This window comes from Papaver somniferum, unplaced genomic scaffold (assembly GCF_003573695.1).
Source record: "Papaver somniferum cultivar HN1 unplaced genomic scaffold, ASM357369v1 unplaced-scaffold_123, whole genome shotgun sequence".
NCBI lineage: Eukaryota > Viridiplantae > Streptophyta > Magnoliopsida > Ranunculales > Papaveraceae > Papaver > Papaver somniferum.
Genome location: NW_020621381.1, coordinates 2287535 through 2302150, shown reverse-complemented (window position 1 = coordinate 2302150; position 14616 = coordinate 2287535).

Below are 14616 nucleotides of genomic sequence, written 5' to 3'. Positions count from 1 at the left end.
CCAAGAAAATGGGGTTATTAAGTGATTTGTAAGATCTTTTCTCCTTAAATTCTCACTGAAATTCCTTAGTGCTCAGAGGTACTCAGATCCAAAGGATACTCTGTCGGAAAAAGTTGTTTTAGCACAAAACAAAAGTTTTAACGTTTTTCGAATATGTTTTTGTAGAAAATTTTGTAGATCTGTAAGGTTGTAAGTCCTTAGAAGCTATGAACTCAAAGAACTTACGTAAATAACGGATGAACGGATCACTAGAAAGTTAGATCCACTCTTGGTATTATCAGATCTCTTCGTCAATGAACATGTGTAAGTTAAAAAATAAAGGAACGTAAAAACTCAAGTTGGTGAGAAAAACCTTCTAGCGCCAAACTATGACTACTAATTTTCCCATAGTCTACGTAATGTATACAGCTCCGAGAATCAGATACTAAGTAGTATAGATGCCTCAGTTGAACTGATTATGCTAAGTAATAAGAGATACTCAAGATCACGATAATAACGAAGAACACAAATATAAAGTAATTTCTACTAAGTTATCATGAGACACAAGAGATTACGTGGTTCGACTTTTGTCTACGTCCACGGGCTAATGAGTGACTGTTTGTATTAAGTTGTGGTGGTTACAAAGATCTTAAATGCTTCCTAAAGTAATAGAGAGAACTCAAGTTGAACTAAATACTTATTTTCTAATCATTAAAGAGGTATAATCTTAAGACTAGATCTTCTTCTCCTAAGTTTTTTGGTGAAGCTTCGTATTTATAGTCCCTTCTGCTCTAGATATATCTTTGCTTTCTTTGGGTCCATCGTCTCCCGATATACCTTCTGTACAAATGGTACCTTCGTTCACCGCTTGCTCTCTCCAGTCGGACGCTGCCACCTCATCTAGCCCACGTTCCTTTGGGAAATAACCATACTTAGTACAGATTGTACCTTCGTTCACCGCTAGACTTCGCCAGTCAGATTCTGCCATCTCATCTCTCTCCACGTGCTTTGGTTAGGCGTGTAGATAAGAGATATATGCATTAAATTCTGATTGGATATGTCATATACTTATGTCCCTTCCCCAACTGCCTCTCTCTAGACTAGGTTCTACTTTTCCATCTTAGTCCCCGAGGTATCCCTCTTTGGGATGGGATAAAGTATATATGCGAAGGTGTCTTCTGCTAATCAGATTCCTCTATGTAGTGAGGGCAACACAATTATCCTGCACGCGACCACTAAAATCGTGACACGTGCTCCGTGGAATATTGATATTCACATTGATGGAAGATATTGGTAATGAAATTCTGAGAAGGAGCTGAAGTTGGATGGACAAACAGGCAGTACCCGGAATTTGGTGATGAATAGACGTTCATTTGGTCTGCGGATAGGTGTTGTGTATGTGGGCATGTTGGATCAGTGAAGGTGCTAAGATGAACTGGCGGAGATGCTGATGCTATAGCTGTTGTGATTGTTTTCCACTTTCCGGAGATTCCTTGGCATCTAACAACATACATGACATATGGGAATGGTTGAGGAATGTTGGATAGATAGTCGAAATCGTTGGAGCTGGCTAGACGACCAATAAAAAGGAAGTGAAATGGGTGTTGTTTTAGGAAGCAGCCGGATATTAGAGAGAGTTCAGATATGGAACTGGGTATTTATATGAGATTTGGGCTTTTGTACTACTACAGTCCAGTTACAAGAATTCACAATACCTACATATTTTCGAGATACAACAACAATAAAGGGGGATTCTTTTGGCTTTTACAGTGATGGGTGTCGTACGCTCGACAAATTAATAATCTTATTTCCACACAATTAACTTGTAATATAATGGAATAAAGGATCGTTCCCACGAAGAGCAGTGAGTTTTAGTTGTCAAAGTGTCACAAAGGGAGGTTTTGTTTTAGATTGTGAACAAAATAAATAATCGAAGCAAATAAATTGTATTGTAATCAATAGAGAGAGATATGATCGATGAATCCTTCTTCGTTAATAAACCGTCAATGAGTTATTATAGTTGCCTACTCGTTGTTAATCATAGATTATCACCAACCGTGGAATAACAGCTAGATCAGTGTTATCCCCTAAATTCCTTATATCACTAGATAGAGAAGTTCTCGCCTACCAGATTCTATTCACCTACACCACCTAGTAGTAAATCACTCAAGGTGTAATTTAGTCGAATGCTTTATATTTTGTGAATTTATAGGTTGATCCTACTAGTTAGACTCTTAGATCAAGGTCCACTTTTTAGTGTTGTTTATACACACAATCGCTCCAAAGAATCCCTCTGTAAGGTTTTGTGTTCTCTACTTTTGTATAAGTTATTCGACGATTACTTATCTCCTAACTCAATACTAGAAATAGATTGAATCAACAAATCAATCTAGTTGGCCACCTAAACAATCTATCAATCAATCATAAATATTCATTATAGTATAAACAAACGATAATCATATGAAGAACTTCAAAGTAGATTAATATAATAACTTAAATGTTGTTTACAACTTAGAATTCATCCTCAATCAATAGGTGTTTAGCTACTCATGGATGTAGAAACATCCATGTTATACATATAAGAAAAGTTTAGAGATATCGTTACGATTGAAGAACCGCTCTGAAACCCTAGCTTTCGATCCGTGTATGATTTCTTCTCTCCAAGCCTTACAATTTTGTGATCCCTTTATGATGATTCATTCATGACCTAATACCTATTTTTATAGGTTTGCATTTCTTGGCCTTCACGTATTTAGTTCGGTTCAAGAAACCGACCCGAAAATACGAAATAACGACCCCAAACGTGACCTTAGGCCTTCACAGGTATGCATACCCGTTTTCATACTTGTTAAGTATGCGTACCGATATGCGTACCTCAAATTTTTTCCAGCAGAAATTTTCGGAATTAAGTATGCGTACCCGTTCGCATACTTGCTTGCCTTCGGTATTTGATAAAAAGCTTGTTTTGGCCACAACTTCTTCGTCCGAACTCGGAATGACCTCATTCTTTTTGCATTATTTTCCTATTTCAATTATCTTAAAGATGATGATGAGAAATCCTTAATCTGAATGAGTTAAGATCGGTCTTTGTCCCTTCTCTTGATTTTGAGCGTTTTGCTCATTTTCGTCGCACTTCTTCCACTTCTCTTGGACTTGGGCACTTGGATACTTGGAATACTTTTATCCATAGATATTTTCAGCACTTTGTAGCTCCTTTTTGTATGATTCACCTAATAGAAGAAAATAAGAGAAAACAAGAGTAATAATACGAAAATATGTAAGAATAATAGCTAAAACAAGTATGGAACGGACACTAAAATCATACGAATTATGCACTTATCAAATTCCCTCACAAGTAGATTTTGATAGTCCTCGATCAAACTAAATAAAACTAATTCTAAATACAACAACTCCATGTCGTTGAGAAAACGGTTACACTTAGCATGTATAAAAATCCTTTAAACTCATAGGTGTCCCTAGTGGACGAGTTATAGTATCATGAGGGTTTACAAGAGGTATACCCACAAAATATACTCCAATTTCTCTCCTTGGAAGAACCACTAAGTATAGACACAAAGTAGTAGCTAATAAGATAATCAGCCTACATTTGTTATTTAGCTGCAAATATCCCACATACATTCCAATCGTCACACACAAGCAATTAATTACGTTTGACATTCAACCTGATTGCAAAACTCTACTAAGATAGTCATCGTACTTGTTGCAACTTTTGTCACAACACTCGCATATTTAAATCACATGGATAGATAAGAAAATGGAAATAGAAAAGTGAAGTGTGCAAATGTTGACTAAAGTGAAAGATGTTACCCGCAATACTTGTATGAATGTCGTCAACGGATTGTTATTTATAGCACAATAGTTGAGAGAATCACTCATTTAACTCGACCACATCATTAGATACTCTAAGCGCATGTTCCTTTTCAGCAAGTATGTGATAGTTGTCTTGGATCCTGCGTTCCACGCTTGTTTAGGCGACGGACACAGGGACAACGTTTCACACATACTTCTATCCAAGTGTCGAGAACCTCATCAATAGTCTTTTTGACTTGCTATATAATGATGATAAGTTTTTGTTTTCGTCGACTTCATGATTACTCCGAAATTCCGGATTTATCATAGAATTATTAATGTCGATAAAAGAAGAGGAGCCTTATATATATGTTTCTTTTTCTTTTCTTTTCTTTTTTTCTTTTTTTTTCTTCGAACTTCAGCTCACTCTTTATGAGTGTAAGACAATTGTATATGGGGCATTTATATACTTAACCAATGATTTCCTTTCTACAACATCCATGGCAGTATCAGGATCCCACCAAATCACTTTAGAGAAACATATAACTGCAAAAATTAAAAGAAAGTGATTCAGTAATGATTAATTGCGAGGATGAATCTTTCAAATGAATACCATGCTATTTCTAGCAACTGAGTTTTACAATCAATTATGAACGTATATATTTAAGGATTTTAGAATGATAAAGTGGAACTCAATCTATAGCCATAAGAACTGTTTCAACCTTAAAAGATTTAGAGTGTCATCCTAAGTAGCTCATAATTAACTCCAAAAGATGAAGTCTCAAGAGTGCAAGAAATCAAAGAGTATTACATTTATTTATTTTTTATATGCAATCCAATCATGCTTAACTACTCCCCCACACTTAAACTCAACATTGTCCTCAATGTTCAAAACCGAAAAATTCTGATTGCTGACATAACATCCCTGAAAAACTCGAACACTGTACCAATGGGTAGGGAACTAGAAAACACATCCTAAATGAAAGTTTCTCACCTACGTCTTTTCTATGTTGTGTCAAAATTTCACAGTATTTCGATAAACGGTCTGACTTTTATGGCCCCCGTACTGACAGGCATGCAATCTGAAAAAGTTCTGGAAAAATACCGAAACTCAAATTTCCAGGTCTATCGCTCCAACTTAAAAGACTCCGAATTAAGATTTTATTTTTGGAAAATAAATGTATGTCTGTACTCTTTAAAATTTGGGGTCAACCACTCAAATAAGACTCCATATGAGGTCTTGAGAGCTATTTCCGTGATAACTGTGCAATCATAATTTTCTGATGAGAATTCGTCAAAAATTTCATTATAGATATATAGGACTTGTAAAATCTAAGATGGGAATGCAAGATATGATATGCAAAACTAAGAAAATTAAAAGCAAAAGGGATAGAGATACAAAACCGATGGGTTGCCTCCCATGTAGCACTTAGTTTAATGTCCTCAACGCGACTTGGCATTCCTTCAATTACTCCTCCAGAGGGAGATAATCACGATTTTTTTGCACATCCATATCCACATAAGAAATTATTTCATAATATGGCTTCAATCTATGGCCGTTCACCTTTAAATTTGTTCCATCTCTAAGACTAGAAATTTCAACTGCGCCATGAGAATAAACATTAGTAACAACATACAGTCCAATCCATATGGACCTTAGCTTACCAGGAAATAGTTTTTTTTTTGCTTAATCAATCCTTTGTATTACTCATTTAAGGAAAATTACAACTCAAAGTCAAAACTGAAGGTTACATACAAGCCCCAAATAAACTGAAAAATAAAAACAGAAAAAATAGGCCCATTAACCAGAAATGAAAAACAAAGCCCATTGAATTCTAAGCTCAACAGAATCTGTAATATTTTTTGTCGGGCATTTCCAGTGAAGGAATAAATTTTGGTTTTGTTGTGTACTTCTGACAAATCCCCCTGATCAGACCTGCACCCTTCTTAGCCATAACATCTGATGTGGAATTTATTTCCCTCATACTATGAACAAATTGAATCCTCCAGAATAGTAGCTTTATTCTCTTCCATCTTGCTTGAACTATCCAAGGAATCTTCCCAGATGTGTAAGTTGTTATTTCTACATTTGAATCATTTTTTTTTAATAATCAAAGGCCTTCAAAAAGGCTAATGGTCCCCCTCAACTGTTGGTGCTAACCAGGAAGGAGGCACAGACCAGTACATGGAGGATTTTTTACGTTTTTCCCATTGAGCTAGTTCATGAGCAATATAATTACAAATTCTAGGTTGAAAACTAAAATACAAGACGATAACTTAGAAGAATATAACTTAATATCTTTGAATAAGGCATCCGTACTAGGATCACCATCAAAAAGTCCAGAAGAAAATTGTTCCACCAGTTTTTTTGCATCGCTTTCTATGATGATATGCGTCATCTTCTGATCCACTACTTTCTTTAGAACTCCCAAGATATCTCTAGCTTCTGCTTCTTCTGCAGATGAAACTTCAAACACCATAACAGCACAGAAAGAAGCTTTAATAGTGAAATCTCTCATCACATAACCTGCACCATTATCTCCAGTAATGTCATCAAAGTCTCCATCTGCATTACATTTTAACCAACCAAATGAAGGGGGCATCCATTTGTGACTTAGAACTACGGGGGTAATAGTAGTAACTACAGGGATAATTTTTCTGGTGAGTAACATGGCTCTGGCCCTTTCTATAATAACATTATGATTTTCAGACAAATTTTGAAAAATCAGGTTGTTTCTACTAGTCCAAAGAGACTAGAGGATAGCAACAAAAAGACCTTGAGAGTCGTCAGGAAGTCTGGAATTTTGATCCAGAAGCCAAAACATAAGCCAATAACGGAAATTTTTCTGAGAAAAGAAAGAGGTGTTTATGCAGAAGCTTGATAAAAACCAGAGCTTAGAAGCAAAAGAACACAAAACCAAAGCATGCATGATATTTTTATGAGGATCCTTACACCTAGCACATTCAACAGAGTCCATAGGTATTCTAGTGTGAAGGACAGTTCTAGCAGGTAGAGCATTTTTAGCAGCTTTCCAAAGGAATAATTGAATTCTGTAAGGAACTCTAATTTTCCAAATATGCAACCAAAGATTTTTACAGGGAGAGGGTTTGATGCCTCTGAGTCCCAAGTAGGCATATTTTGAAGAAAATTTACCATTCTTTGAAAGATCCCAATCCCTCCTATCACGAGTGCAAAGCTGGCTTAAGGGAATAATGACAATCTTCTTAATAGAAGCCTCATTAAAATGGTTGTTAAGTCTAGACACATTCCAGGTTATAGTGTTCTCATCAATGAATTAGTCAACTTTGATACTAGGATCAGGTGGGACAGGAGGGTTGGAGGTTGCATAACCCAAAGATGGAATCCATTTATCACACCAAGGATCAATGAACTTCCCATCTCCAACAATCCAGGAAATAAAGGGTTTTATCAACTATTTTATAGCATGTAAGCATCTCCAGGTCCAAGAACACTTATCAGGACACTTAGCATTCAGAAAATCAGTTTTAGGAAAGTATCTAGCTTTTAATATCTTGGCTAACATGCAATCAGGGTTTTCAATGATTTTCCAGGCATTCCTGGCTAACATAGCTAGATTGTTTATTTCAGCCTTTCTAAATCCCCAAACCACCTTCAGATTTAGGAGAGCAAAGAGTATCCCAACCCAAAAGATGGAGCTTCCTATCTTTTGGGTCTAGGGTCTATCCCCACCAGAATTTACAAAGATGAGCATACATCTGTCTACATAGATGTTTTGGGATTAAGAAGGCACCCATCTGAAAAAGAGGAATGGCTTGACTAATTTTTTTGACCAGAGTAGTTCTGGCAGCCTGAGAAATGAGCTTGTGCAGCCAGATAGTAATTCTGGCATCCACAGCTTGGAGAATACCCATACAGGTTTGGATTTTTGAAGCCTGGAACACAGTTGGAGTCCCAAGATATTTCTCCCCCAAATCTCTGCTTTGAATATCCAGAATGTTATCCAAAAGAGCCTTCCTATGTTCAGGAATTCTTCTACCGAATAAAATGCCAGATTTATCAAAATTAATTTCCTGGCCAGAAGCTAGGCAGTACTTTTGGAGGTAGTCTTTTATAGCAGTGAAATTATCTATGGTAGCAGAAGTAAACAGGAGAGAATCATCAGCAAACAGGAGATGAGTCATCTCAAGGGTATTTTTACAAACTTTGATACCACTCAGGGTACCTTTCCTTTGAATATTATCTATATAAGAGGAAAGAGCCTCAGAACAGATGATATAGAGATATGGGGATAGAGGGACTCCTTGCCTTAATCCTCTTTCTGGTGGGAAAATCCAGTGGGACTACCATTTAAAAGAATAGAATAAGAAATTGTGGAAACACATTGGTTTATGAGTTTAATCCAATTTTCATCTAGACCCATTTTTCTAAAAACTTTTTCAAGGAAAGACCACTCTAATTTATCATAATATTTATACATATCAAGTTTAATGGCAGCAGTACCCTCAGCTTTGTCACTATGATTGACAGAATATATGGCTTCATTAGCTTGAAGAATATTATGAGAAATACTCCTATTTGGTATGAAGGCACTTTGGTTTTGGGATATGATATTGTTCATAAAGGGTTTTAACCTATTATCTAGAGTTTTAGATAGGATTTTGTAAATGAAATTACAGAGTCCTATGGGTCTATACTGGTTAACCAACGCAGCTAGAGGGACTTTAGGGATAAGAGCAATGTTAGTATGGTTGAACACTTTACCAATATGCCATGTTCTGAAGCAGGTTTGGGTCATATCAATGACTGCTTCTCCAAAAATATCCCAATTTTTTTGATAAAATAGGCCTGTAAAACCATCAGGTCCAGGGGATTTTTTTTCCCCATTTGAAAGAAAGCATTTTTAATTTCCTCAGCTGTAAGAGGTAGGTTTAAAGTATCATTATCATTAGCAGAGAATTTAACATGCAAACCATTCAAAATCTCATCCTGGAAATGTTGTGGTTGGGAAGAGTAAAGATTTTTGACATAATCTATGAAAGAATTACTAATAATATCTCTATCAGTTATAATAGTATTGGAGGAATCCTTGATCCAACTGATAGCATTTCTTTTTCTCCTGAAAAGAGTGACTCTATGGAAATATGGTGTGTTTATGTCACCTTCCATAAGCCACACCTCTATAGACTTGTTTTCCAATAAAGTTCTTCCAGAGTGTAAAGATACTCTAGTCTGGCTTTAAGTCTAGGAGTAGTGTTAGTATCAATAGGATCAGAAATCTGCAAATCTAACAACTCTTTCCTAGTGGTAGATATATCAGATTGAATATTACCAAAATAAGATTTGTTCCAGTCTCTAAGACCTTTTTTGGTACTAAGAAGTTTATCTCTTAGTTTGTAGGATGGAGATCCTATAACATTAACAGACCAGGAATTAGATATAATGTCCCTGCAGGTGGGATCCTCAATCCACATAGCCATGAAATGAAAAAATCTAGGCATACAAATATCCTCATAATTGAATCCTATATGCATGGGGCAGTGATCAGAAGAATCCCTAGGAAGGTTATTAACACAAAAATCATGGCAAAGATCTTCAGCAATTTGGTTTAGAAAGCATCTGTCTAACCTTTCAAGAATTAAATCAGGACCTTGTTGCATATTGGACCAAGTGAATCTAGGACCAGAAAATCCAGGATCATGCAGGTTAAAAACTAAACAGAAATTTCTAAGATGTTCAAAATCAGAATCATTTACTTCAAGGCCCTCATTCTTATCTTCAGTTCCTAGAAGGGTGTTAAAGTATCCTATGAAGAAAACAGGGTCATCTATGGGAGCATTAGGTTGTAAGCACTGTTGTTTCCAAAAGGAATGTCTTAGACTACTATTAGGTTCCCCATAAGCAAAGTGAATGTGACAGTTTTTTGAGTGGATGATGTCAGTTGAAGTAACATAGATGCCCCTCAAGCTGGATGAGATAACATTCAGGTGAATTTCCTTTTTCCAATCCAAAACAAGGCCACCACTTCTACCCACACTAGGGACATTGAAAGTGCAAGGAAAGCCCATATTTTTAAGTTTCCTAGCCGCCATGTCTTTACCCGTTTTTGTCTCAGAGAGAAAGATGATATCAGGGTTAAAATTCCTACATAGCAAACTAAGTTCTTTGTTTGCATATTTTTTTCCTAAGCCTCTAATATTCCAAGCAACCACGTTGATGTTGTTAACAGGAAATTGGTTTATAGTAGTATTGGTGTTATCAGATAAAGGGTTTGAGGGGATTGAGTTTACCTGAGTGGTAGAATCGGATCCACCACCAAGAGAAGTACTGGTACCATCACCACTCTGAGAAGTATGTTGGGAGGAATCGAGACTAGAACTAGCAGCATTGAGAGGAGAATTATTGCAGACACCTTTGTTGCTTGGGGAGTTGTCAGCAGGTACGTTATAGATTCCAAAGGAGTTAAAGACTGGTTGTGTATTGAGAGAACATGTAGAAAGGTCGATGGCTATCAAATCCCCCAATATGGTAATTGGGGGACACAGTTAAGCATAATCAGGTTCAGTAGAGGTTTGTTCTTTAGGGATAACTACTATACTAGCCAAATTAGAATTAGCTCTGGTACGTTTCCTTAAATCATCCCTGGGGTTAATTTTTCTTTTGATATTTTCTAGAGAATCTTGTTCAGCTGAGTTAATTGTACCTCTAGTGATGATTGGATTGGTATTTGGGATAACAACAGTTTTGAACCTTCTTGATAAGTTCGTAGTACGAATTGGACCATTAGGGGTAGACTCAGAGCCCGAAATAGAGGCAGCCACAGTAATATTTTGAGTGGTAACTTGCTTGAGAACAATTGGCAGGCCATTCTCCAAATGAGTCGAGTGTTGCTGAACAGGACCAACATCAAAAATCTTCAAAGTGGTGGATCTGTTAACAAAAGGACCCATCTGAAAAGTGTTTGATAAGCTCTTCTGAATAGTATTTTCCATTCTTTGATCGATAGCTTGTGCTTTTCCTTTGTTGCACACTTTAATAGCAGATGATTCAATTTGTGTTTCTGGTATTATCTCAGTTTGTTGCATGATAGTATCAGTGATGGCAGCATAGGAAGCGTCATCTTTCTTGATTGCAGTAGGCATCATTAGCTTTGAAACAGTTGGGAGAACATACTTACTGCAGGAAGCATCAAGTTCTTTGATCTTTTTCTGCTTCAACTTCCAAGCAGGACCATTTTGGTCTTTATGATCAAGGATACGACAGGAGGTACATAAATACCTTGGAACTATAATATGACGACATTCAATCAGGAAAGGTTCATTTATACCACTTGTAAAGAGAGGAATTCCCGATGGTAAGGCTTTCTGCACTGGTATTCTAATGCACACCTTGACATCTTCTTGAGAGGATGTTTACCAAAAGGATTTTGAGCTTCAATTAGTTCCCCCATACTGAGAGTGAGTTTATGTAAATCCTCAAATTCGGTGCATTCATTTGAGATATTGCACAATATGAACCAAATGATTTCTTCATCAAACAAGAGTTGATGGTTTGCAGGCCATCCATTAATCGGTACCACTTTCAACACCATTAGATAACCGCAGCCAAACCAAGGTTTTTGGGAATTGATTTTGTTGAAATCCTCTTCAGATAAGTAACGGATAAGAACTTTGTTTCGCTGACACTTAAAGGTGGTAATGGTTGGATGTTGAGCTAAAGGACAGTTATTGCAGATATAAAACCTGATTGAAGATGTTGGAATAAAAGTTTCACAGCAAATATATCCTGCCATTCACCATTTCCAATTACTATCAGCTTCAGCAAGAACAACTTTTTTATCGATAAAACTGGTTTAGCAAGTGTAGATGGTAAAGTTATTTTCTCATCCATTTGAGTAGAAAGGGTTTGAATCTCTTGATTCAAGTTTTGAGAGTTCACAGATGAGTTTGGAGGTTCCACAATGTAAGAGAATTGGATATATATGAATATGGATTGATGAAGGTTAGTATTCCAAGTAACTAATATAAAATACAGTTGTAGAGAAAAGAATCTTTTGTTGGTACTATGTTGATACTGATTACAGATAATGTGGATGAAGGAGAGACAGGGTGGGTTTGTTTGTTTATGGATTTGAACCTTAAAAAAGGGATGAGAAAATTGGTGACTATGAACTGGAAAGATTTCAGGAGAAATTTGGTGTAAGATAGTTGTTGTTGCACTGCAAATCTTTCTTTCGGGGATAGGGTTAACATATGGAATGTCACTTTCGTATCCTTTCTTTCGGGGATAGGGTTAACATAGGGTATTCACGTGAGTATTATGGACAAACCCAATAATAAATTGTTGGGTTTCATGAGGTAGTTTATGTTGGTAATGTCTGACGTAGTTTGAGGTTGTTGGGTATTTATTGGGTTTGTCTTTTCTCTGGTAGATATTTTTGTAGTGGTACAAACCGCCAAACGTGATAATGGTGGTTCAAAGATATTCCTTAATAGCTAAATGACAATCCCAAATCGAAAATAAATTGATAATCTTTAAATTAAGGTTTTTAATTTTATATTTGGAAAATAAAAACTAGTAATGTGCATTTACTAATTGGAGATTTTCTTAGAGATTTTGGCCAATATTTGGACAAAGCATTTCTAGGAATTATGGAAACCGAATTTGGAATTTATTGCATATCTTGAGAATATTTTCGGTTTAAGAAATTCCTTGGTGTACAAGCTTCCTTGGTCTATAAATATCAAAGTTTGCATTTCGAGCAAACTAATCCTCAGAGCCAACAAAACTACCTAGTTGTGTTGTTACTGGTGGAGCCGCCTATTTGGAGAGGAAAGTAACCTAATTAGGAGAAATCTCTTTCGGCCGCTCAGTTTAAAGACTTTTTTGGGATTGAGAAGCTCTATTAGTACCGTTGGTGGGAAACTAGATAATTACGGTTTATCTTTTGTTTTTGATTGATTTGATTAACTAACGGTTGTTTAACTTTTATTGCACCTATTTTGTTTATGCTTGAGAATCTTGTCTTCTGATATAAGATTCACTCAAACTAGATCGAAGTTTCAACGGGGATGTTTAGATCTAAAGATGTCTTGTCATAATCCGTTGTTAACAGACTCCGTTCTGTGTGTGATTGATCACAAGAGATTCAAGTTGATTGTGTGCAGGTGTTTATTGAAGATCTAAGAAGATTTGAAGACAAAGAAAATATATGATTTGGGGTCATAATTTTTGGTGTGCACAATACTTGTTTCGGGCAAAGAGGATCCAACTACAATCGGTTTATCCTTGTGGTAGATTGGATTGATTAGTTGAGTAGATCGGCATCAGTACAATTTTTTGTGATTAAAAGTATTGATTGCAAAATCCTTACAATTATTTTGGTAGTTGTTATTGGATAAATCTAAGGACCTGAAAAAGGAGTTTATTGGGATAAACGGAAGAGCCTTTTGTCGAACTCATATCACTTGGTTGAAAAGAGTTGTTAACGAACATATTTGTTGTTCCTTTACTGTTTGGAATACGAACCAAAGGAATTGTTCCAAGTAATGACTTATTACAAGTTGGAGGCGTGGGAATACAGACGAAACTAGGTGAACTATCGGTTTAGTTGCTTGGTCTCAACTATACGAAGTTGGTTTTATTTGGTATAGCGGCTTAATCCTGAGAGTATTCAATTCTGGACAAGGTCCTGGAGTTTTTCTGCATTTGCGGTTTCCTCGTTAACAAAATATTGTTGTGTCTTTTACTTTTCTACTTCCAAAATCATAACTGTTTTATTTTAATTCGAAGTGAAATACAGAAACGTTAATTCCTAGTTACTTGATAGTAATCCTATTGTGTTTGGTTGAGTCCGAACCATTTATCAAATAAACATACTTTGTTGTTGTATTGTCTCGATCTTGTATCCATAGTCAATTACACAAGTTATATTTTTGTCGTATTGTCTCGATCTCGTATCCATAGACGATCACACGAAGTGTGAACCGATTAGTTGTATTGTCTCGACTCGGTCTATAGACAATCGCTTTCGGAGAAAGGACTTATAGGTGGAAAAGTTTTAGTTTGAGGTATATTTGGGTACCCTCGTCTTTTCAATTGGTATCATAGCAGGAAAACACGAAAGATCTAACAATCTGTGTTTGGTGCGATCCAACCTATAAGACCGGAATCTAAATATGGTTTTCATGGAACCTGAGAATTATTCAGGCATCTACGAATCAATATCTGAAAACGATCATGAATTCATCACCAGAGATTCTACTAGGCAAGTTAATCTTGTTAATGTTGTAGAAACCGATGACAACTAGAAAATTTATCTAGAAGAAAGGATGGATGAAATTTCCAATAATGATGACTCGGATTTTGAACGAGAAGTAGAAGAGGATATCTCAGAATACTCTAAACTACTGAATCCTTTAAAAAATAAAAAACTGAGATCTTTAGATTTCGTTGGTCTTATGACTCCTCTTTGTCGTGAGAACAAGAAATTGAAGAAGGTTTTTCAAGGATATTATATTGGTTACCAAATTGGTGTTTCTCTTCTTAAAGATCGTACATACGAGCTAAATTCTAAGAATTTAGAATGTGAAAATCTTCGAAGAGATCTCTTTTTTTCGAAAAAGAAACTTGTTGAATCTGAAGCAAGGGTTAATTCTTAACCAAAGAGTTTTGAAGATAAATGAGGTGTATATCTCTCACGAGAAAAACATCTTAAGTCTGATCTAGCTGGTGCTCTTGATAAAATCAAGACATTGGAAGAAGAAATTTTGGACCTTAAAAAGTTCAATGTCAGCTCAAACAATTTAACCTTAATGTTAGAAGCAAGTAGAAATCATCGTGATACA